This window comes from Balaenoptera borealis (genome assembly GCF_965194805.1).
Source record: "Balaenoptera borealis genome assembly, chromosome: X".
NCBI classification, from domain to species: Eukaryota; Metazoa; Chordata; class Mammalia; order Artiodactyla; family Balaenopteridae; genus Balaenoptera; species Balaenoptera borealis.
The window spans coordinates 123,318,237-123,327,239 of record NC_138881.1 but is presented as its reverse complement, the minus strand read 5'-3'; the positions used below and the strand labels follow the sequence as shown (position 1 = coordinate 123,327,239).

The 9,003-nt window shown below is 42.1% G+C and overlaps 1 pseudogene across 1 annotated transcript; it reads right to left on the bottom strand.

The window, feature by feature from the left end:
* Nucleotides 1-3,133: 3,133 nt before the first annotated feature.
* On the bottom strand, nucleotides 3,134-6,798 carry LOC309620081 (tubulin beta-5 chain pseudogene; annotated as a pseudogene). Its single transcript has one exon. The product of its transcript is annotated as a tubulin beta-5 chain pseudogene (transcript).
* Nucleotides 6,799-9,003: the final 2,205 nt, after the last annotated feature.

The following is a 9,003-nucleotide window of genomic DNA, read 5'->3' as shown; positions in this document are numbered from 1 at the left end:
AGAGTATATAAATACTATTAACATTCAACAGTAAAAAGTAAAAATCCAATGAGAAATTATACAAAAGAAATGAACAGACAATTCACCAAAGAGAAGCTGTGGGTGACAAATAAACACATGGAAAAGTATGCAAGGTTGGTCAGTAGAGAAATGTACATTAAGGTATTACTACCTACCTATCAGAATGGCTAAAATCAAAAACAGTGACAACACCAAAAGTGGTAAGAATGTGGAGAAACTGGATCACTCGTACATTGCTGGTGAGAATGTAAAATGGAATAGCCACTCTAGAAGGGAGTATGGCAGTGTCTTATAAAACTGTATATCCATTTACCATTCAACCCAACAATTGCACTCTTGGGCATTTATCTCAGAGAAATGAAAACTTATGTCCACTCAAAAACCTATACATGAATGTTCATGAAGCTTTATTCATAGTAGTTGAAAAGTGGAAGCAACCAAAATATCCCTGGTACAAACTCTGTTACATACCCATAATGGAATACTACTCAGCAATAAAAAGCAATGAAATATTGATACATGCATTAACTTGAATGGATCTCAAGTGCATCATTCTGAGTGAAAAAAAGCCAATTTCAAAAGGTTACATACTGTATGCTTGCATTTATATAACACCCTTGAAATGACAAAACCATAAAGATGAAGAAGAGATTAATGGTTGCCAGGGGACAGGGACTGAAGCAGGAGATGAGCGTGACTTTAAAGGGGCCGTACAAGGGAGTTCCTTTGCAGTGAGAGAACACTTCCATATCCTGACAACGATGGTGATTACACAACTCTATATACGAATCAAACGGCCTAGAGCTACACACACACACACGCACACACAAGTGCACATAAAAACTGGTGAGAATCTGAATAAGATCTGTGGTCTAATTAACAGTACTGTACCAATGGATGTCAATTTCTTGGCTTTGATACTGTACTATGGTTATTTAAGATGTCACCATTGGGAGGCTGGGTGAAGGGCTCAAGGGACTCTAGTACTGCTTTTCCAACTTCTTATGAATCTATAATCATTTCAAAATCAAGAACTTAAAGAAATGCTGGCCAGAAGAGATACCACAGCAGGCATGTTTGTTCACTGCCGTGAAGGGTAAATTGTTGCACCCATTAGTCTATATGTATCAATATTCCTACGATCATTCCTACTCTTTAATCCTGTACGACTCTATCTTTAGGAGTTAAGCAGATATTTATTCAAAATGCATGTACAAGAATGTTCACAGCACAATACCAAAGAGATAGAAACAACTTGACTGTTTAACAGTGGAGTTATGGCTGAGAAAATGAAGCCTTATCCATAGGATGGATCATCAGGCAGCCACTAAAAACCATTATTTCAAAGAATATTTGGTACATGTGGAAATGCCAGGTAATTATCTGGATGCACAGCCTTATGTGCACTGAAATGCCAATCTAAAAAATAATGAATAAAATTCTCGAGAAAAATACAATATTCACAGGAGCTAACGCTAGGTGGTTGGATTCTATGTAATTTTTATTTTACACTTAACTAGGATTTCCAAATATTATACAATGATACGCATTACTTTGCAAAAAAAAGTGTGTGTGTGTATATGTGCGTCTTTATAGATATTAAAGTGTGGTCTAGCTTAGTATTCCTCAGACTTTTATGTGCTCTTGCTAAAATGCAGATTCTGATTCAGCAGGTCCGGAGCAGGGCCTGAGATTCTGCATTTCTAACCAGCTCCCACACTATGCTGATATTGCAGGTCCATTTTGGGGAGCAGGGTTCTAGCTTAGCCAAACCCCAAACGATTACCAAACAGTTCTTCTGAGTAGAAAATGTGTTGTACCATTTACAATTATTTTTACTGAGGTAACGTTGCAAAAAACTTCCATCATGAAGACCTTGTCGCAAATCTATACCCACACCAGATTCTGATGCATCAGCTCTCAGAAACATCGAAGCAAAGTTTACAAAACATCTCAGATTCTCAGAAATGACAAAAAAGCTAGGGGATATTTCAACCAACAAAAGATAGCCATTCAATAAATTGTGCAGTGATTCAGGTGGAGAGCTACAACATCACTCCAAAACAAATTCCAAATGGATTAAAGAGACAAAGGAAAAAATAGTTAACAGTTTAAAATATATATATATATATATGATAAAAAATATAGATGGGTATTCTCCAGCAGAATGAAAAAGAATTCCTATGGGTAAATTCAGTAGAGGAATAATAGCTAACATTGAACACATCATGTGCCAGGTACTGTGCTAACTTTTTTTTTTCCAATTTCTGTTTATTTTTGGCTCTTGGGGCAATGTCATCTTTTCAATATGAAAAAAAGCAGCAAGTTCAACACAATAGAAATCTGAAGTGTAGAATAGGACAAAACCAAGGGTAGGGGGAAGACAATAGCAAAAGTAAGAGATGAGATGTTGCCAAAAGATGGAGGGTGCCCTGTCCCCTCTCTGGGGAATGACATTTAGGTGGCAGCACATAGCTTTCCATATAGGTACAGAAGGGCTGATATTCATTTTTTTCTGTAAGAAAAGATAAGGCTGGGGAGGGGCTTTCTGGAGGCTTAGAGACCAAGGCTAGTCTCTCTCTCTTGCTCCTCTTGACCCCCTTTTCTGACCAGGGGAAAGGAAGGAATCCAACATTATGAAGGAGGTAAAGTGGAAGAGGGAAGGATCCCCCTTGACAGTGTGGTGGCCAGAACCTTGCAAAGGAAATAGCTCAGGACAGTCCTTGGAGGGAGACTGAAAATGGAGATAATACTGTTAACACCTCCCCAGAAGCTGAGAGAGGAGCAGGGAGGTATCTGGAAACTAGGACTTCAGTAGCCTGGATACCCCTCTCCAAAACCCCACCCCTTCCCGGTAGGGACTTCTACCTGCTGCTTGGTTTCCTTTCCCCTGGGCTACCACATGGGCCTAGGATGGTGGTCATCTATCCGGGTTACCAGCACATGGTTCTGAATGGGATTTGATGAGACCCAGCTTCTTGAAAGGTTATCTCGAAAACAGAGAGGGAAATGTTAACTGGACAGATGAGAGGAGTGGGCACCAGAAGGAAATACAGGGTTACCCAGAATGGCAGAAATCTAGGTTCCCCAGAGTGGAAAGAGAGAGGAGACATTCAACAAACAACAGATATTTATTGAGCGCCTATTATGTGCCAGGCACTGTTCTAGAACCACCCCCCCAGAAAAAGAAAAAACAAGACAGAGGCAGAAAACGCAAATTCTGAGGGAGAGGAAAGGGGCGGTTGAGGAAGAAGGCGGAGGGGACTGAGAAGCCTGAGGTGATAGGGACTCGGCCTTAGGCCTCCTCTTCGGCCTCCTCACCGAAATCCTCCTCCTCTTCTGCGGTGGCATCCTCGTACTGCTGGTACTCGGAGACGAGGTCATTCATGTTGCTCTCAGCCTCGGTGAACTCCATCTCGTCCATGCCCTCACCTGTGTACCAGTGGAGGAAGGCCTTCCGGCGGAACATGGCAATGAACCCCTCTGAGATGCACTTGAACGGCTCCTGGATGGCTGTGCTGTTTCCAACGAAGGTGACCACCATCTTGAGGCCACAGGGTGGGATGTCACAGACGGCCATCTTGACATTGGTGGGGATCCATTCCACGAAGTAGCTGCTGTTCTTGTTCTGCACGTTGAGCATTTGCTCATCCACCTCCTTCATGGACATCCGCCCACGGAAGACAGCAGCCACGGTGAGGTACCGGCCATGGCGGGGGTCACAGGCAGCCATCATGTTCTCGGCATCGAAGAGCTGCTGGGTGAGCTCCGGCACAGTGAGGGCCCGATACTGCTGGCTTCCACGGCTGGTTAGAGGGGCAAAGCCAGGCATGAAAAAGTGGAGACATGGGAAGAGCACCATGTTGACTGCCAGCTTGCGGAGGTCAGCACTGAGCTGGCCAGGGAAGCAGAGGCAGGTGGTGACACCACTCATGGTGGCCAGGACGGGGTGGTTCAGGTCCCCGTAGGTTGGCGTGGCCAGCTTCAGGGTGCGGAAGCGGATGTCGTAAAGGGCCTCGTTGTCAATGCAGTAGGTCTCATAGTGTTCTCCACCAGCTGATGGACGGAGAGGGTGGCATTGTAGAGCTCAACCACGGTGTCGGACACTTTGGGTGAGGGCACCACACTGAAGGTGTTCATGCTGCGGTCAGGATACTCTTCACGGATCTTGCTGATGAGCAAGGTGCCCATTCCAGAGCCTGTGCCCCTGCCCAGTGAGTGGGTCAGCTGGAAGCCCTGTAGGCAGTCACAGCTCTCAGCCTCCTTCCGAACCACATCCAGGACCGAGCCAACCAGCTCAGCCCCCTCTTTATAGTGGCCCTTGGCCCAGTTGTTGCCTGCCCCAGACTGACCAAAAACAAAGTTGCCTGGTCTGAAGATCTGACCAAAAGGACCTGAGCGAACAGAGTCCATGGTCCCGGGTTCTAGATCCACCAAGATAGCATGAGGAATATATTTGCCACCTATGGCTTCATTGTAGTACACAGAGATGCGGTCCAGCTGCAGGTCGCTATCCCCATGATAGGTGCCAGTGGGTTCAATGACATGTTCATCACTGATCACCTCCCAGAACTTGGCACCGATCTGATTGCCACACTGACTGGCCTGGATGTGCACAATTTCCCTCATTTTTAAATTTATTGTAGGGCTTCCCTGGTGGCGCAGTGGTTGAGAATCTGCCTGCCAATGCAGGGGACACGGGTTCGAGCCCTGGTCTGGGAAGATCCCACATGCCGCAGAGCAACTAGGCCCGTGAGCCACAACGACTGAGCCTGCGCGTCTGGAGCCTGTGCTCCACAACAAGAGAGGCCCGCGCACCGCGATGAAGAGTGGCCCCTGCTCGCCGCAACTAGAGAAAGCCCTCACACAGAAACGAAGACCCAACACAGCCAAAAATAAATAAATAAATTTAAAAAAATTTTTATTGTAATCTTTTTGCTCGCCTCAAAGTGTGTACGGGGCAAGAAAATGATATGTAATTAGTTTTTCTCTGCTGCTGGTCGCAGGCTGGAAGGATGGGACGGGGCCCGGAGGCTGGAGCGGCAAGGTCTGAACGCGGAGGCAGGAAGGTTCTGAAAGCTGTGCTAACTTTTTGTATGCATTATCTCATTGAATCTCTCACATCAAAGCTATCAAGTAGAGACTGTATATTCCCCATGTTATTGATGAGGACATTATTTCTAGCCCTGACAAACTATAATTTAGGTATCATTATTCATATTTTACAGGTAATGAAACTGAGTCTTAGAAATATAAGGTAATTTCGTTGCCCAGGGTCACCCAGCTAACAATTGGCAGAGTCCAATTTCCAACTCAAAGCTACACTCTCTGATGCACTGCCTCTTTAAGAAAAACAGCCATACATCGCCTGAATGCAAATCTTACACTCCTGAATGCCCATGATCATAAACAAAATTAAAATGCAAATAATAAACTAAGAAAATGATTAATAACAAATGTGGCAAAAGGTAGTTATCCTTAATATATAAAGAGCTAATACAAATTGAAAAGCAAAACACTCTGACCCCAATGGAAAGAAAGATCAAGGTCAGGTACAGCAGTTCACAAAAGAGAAAATATGTGTGTACAGGTGTGTGTACATGTGTACGCATGTATGCAATATACATATATAAGACTGGAGGGAAAAAGCCAAAGCATTAACAAGTAATTCTTAGTGGTGAAATTATTAAATCATTTATTTATGACTTCATACTTTTTGTGTTTTTCACATTGTCTACAATGAGTATATTTTAGTTTTATGATCTGAGAAAAATGAAAGCTAGTCATGTTGGTGCCAAATAAACTTGGTCTCATTGTAATTGCTAATCTTGTGCTCCATTGTCCTCTGGAAGTTCGCATTTGCATTTGACAAATTTCTCTGGGACAACATTCATTCATCCACTCATTCTTTCATTCATTCATTCATCCAGCTAGTATATTTATTGAGCATCTACTAGCGTGTAGCCAGGCAATAAATAAGTAAAATATGCAGACATGGGCTTTGCATACAAAAAGCTACATAAGAAGACAGATCTTAAGCAAATTACATGATTAATTAATCATTAATGGTGCCTAAGATCTCCTAAACTATTACAGGTGGTTACCTACACTCTACTTATTCCTTTCATCTCTGTTTAGGCTAGGTCAAATGATCCTAATCCACTGAAAAAATCTATCTACCAGATTTTTATTAATAGTAAGAGGGTGATGTCTTATGGAACAAATGAGCAAGGCATTTAATACAGATACTGTCTCTAATTAAATTTTTAATTGTAAATTTTATTGAGATAATTGTAGATTCACATGCAGTTGTAATAAATAATACAGAAAGATACCATGTATTTTGCCCAGTGCCCCCGATGGTAATGTTTTGCAGAACTATAGTACAAGATCACAACCAGAATACTGATATTGATATAGTCTACCTATCTTATTCAGATTTCTCCCATTTTACTTGTACTCATTTGTGTGTACACGCATGTGTGTGTGTACATGAGTATTCAGTTCTATGTAATTTTATCAATTTGTAGGCTCTTGTGACAATCACTACAGTCAAGACACAGACTAGTTCCATCACCACAAGGATCTCTTGTGTTGGTCATTTACAACCATACCCACCTTCCTCCTCCACCCACCCCACCCCATCCCTAACCCCTGGCAGCCACTAATCTGTTCTCCAGGATATACAAATGGGCAAAAGATATGAAGAGACATTTCAGGGAAGAGGATATAAAGATGACAAATAAGCACATAAAAATATGTTCGACATCATTAACCATCAGGGAAATACAAATTAAAACCACGTTGAGGGGCTTCCCTGGTGGCGCAGTGGTTGAGAGTCTGCCTGCCAATGCAGGGGACACGGGTTCGAGCCCTGGTCTGGGAGGATCCCACATGCCGCAGAGCAACTAGGCCCGTGAGCCAGAATTACTGAGCCTGCGTGTCTGGAGCCTGTGCTCCGCAACAAGAGAGGCCGCGATAGTGAGAGGCCCGCGCACCGCGATGAAGAGTGGCCCCCGCTTGCCGCAACTGGAGAAAGCCCTCGCACAGAAACGAAGACCCAACACAGCCATAAATAAATAAATAAATAAATAAAAATTAAAACCACGTTGAGATATCACTAAACACCTATCAGAATAGCTAAAATTTTAAAAAGTGACAACACCAAATGGTGGCAAGGATGTGGAGAAATTGGATCACTCATCCATTGATGATATGAATGTAATATGATACAGCCATGCTGGAATAAAATATTGGCAGTTTCTTATAAAACTAAACATGCCTACACATGAAACATATAAAGTTATAAACCAAAGTTACCTCAATTTAAATTTTTTCTCAAAAATATTAAAATGAAATTCTACAAATCTAACCACTCAAAAAAAAAAAAAAAAAAAAAAAAAAAAAAACAACTAACCATGCAGTTACCATACAGCCCAGCAATTGCATCCGTGGATATTTACCCCCAAATAAGTGAAAATTTAAGTTCACACAAAAACATGTACACAAATGTTCATAGCAGCTTTATTTGTAAAATCCCAAACTGAAAACTCAAATACCCTCCACCAAATGAATAGACAAACAGACTGTGGTACATCCATACCATGGAATACTATTCAGCAATACATACAACGTCTTAGATGAATCTCCAGGGCATTATGCTTAGTCAAAAAAGCCAGTCCCCAAAGGTTATATGTTGTATTATTATTCCACATATATAACATTTTTGACATGCAGTACATTGTAATTACTTGTTTTTTTCAGTTTGATTCTCCTTCTCAAGCTCTTTGACAAAACCATCTTTATAAATCAATAGTTCAAATGATTTTGGCAGTTTCCATTATAAGGAGTGTATCATATTTGGTTATCAAATCCATCTTGCTGTGATCTACACCCAATATAATTATATCATAGATTTTCAAGGGGCAGAGAGAATTCTAACTGCCAACCATAACTATCTCCAACATACAGATGAAAAAACTGAGGTTCAGAGAGGGTAAATATTTTGCCCAAGATTGCACAGCAAGCTCCTAGTATCAGGACGACAGAGATATCCTCAGTCTCGGCAAGAACTCTCCACTGCTTCACTCCAACACTTCTACTTGGGTGCAGTGCCACTGTTTTCACGGTCTTCCTCCTATTGCCCAAGGCACTTCCTTACCTTGTGAAGAAGCCTCTGCTGCTGTCAATCAGGACCCTTGCTGGAGATGCCAAGTGAAAAAATGTACATTCAGTACAGCCTTGCTCAGTTTGTGCTTGGTTGGCAATGACGATGATGATGGTGGCAACAATGACAATGACAACCGCTAACATTTATCGGGGGTTTACTGTGTGCCAGGCACTGTTCTATTGGGTTGGCCCAAAAGTTCGTTCGGTTTTAAAGTAAAAATATGACACATTTTTCCTTTTCACCAGGAAATTTATTGAACAACATATTCACCATTTTGTTTCACTACCTTCTGCCATTTTTCAGGCAACTTCATAATTCCATCTTCCCAAAACTTTTTATCTTTTTGAGCAAAGAACTGTTCCAGGTGCCTTTTACAGTCTTCCATGGAATTGAAATTTTTTCCATTAAGAGAATTTTGTAAAGACCGAAGTAAATGGAAATCCGAAGGTGCAATGTCTGGTGAATACGGCGTATGAATCAGAACTTCACAGCCAAGCTGTAACAGTTTTTGTCTGGTCATCAAAGAAACATGCGGTCTTGTGTTATTCTGATGGAAGATTATGCGTTTTCTGTTGACTAATTCCAGACGCTTTTCATCGAGTGCTGCTTTCAGTTGGTCTAATTGGGAGCAGTACTTGTTGGAATTAATCGTTTGGTTTTCCAGAAGGAGCTCATAATAGAGGACTCCCTTCCAATCCCACCGTGTACACAACATCACCTTCTTTGGATGAAGACCGGCCTTTGGTGTGGTTGGTGGTTGTTCATTTCACTTGCCCCACGAACTCTTCCGTTCCACATTATTGTACAGTATC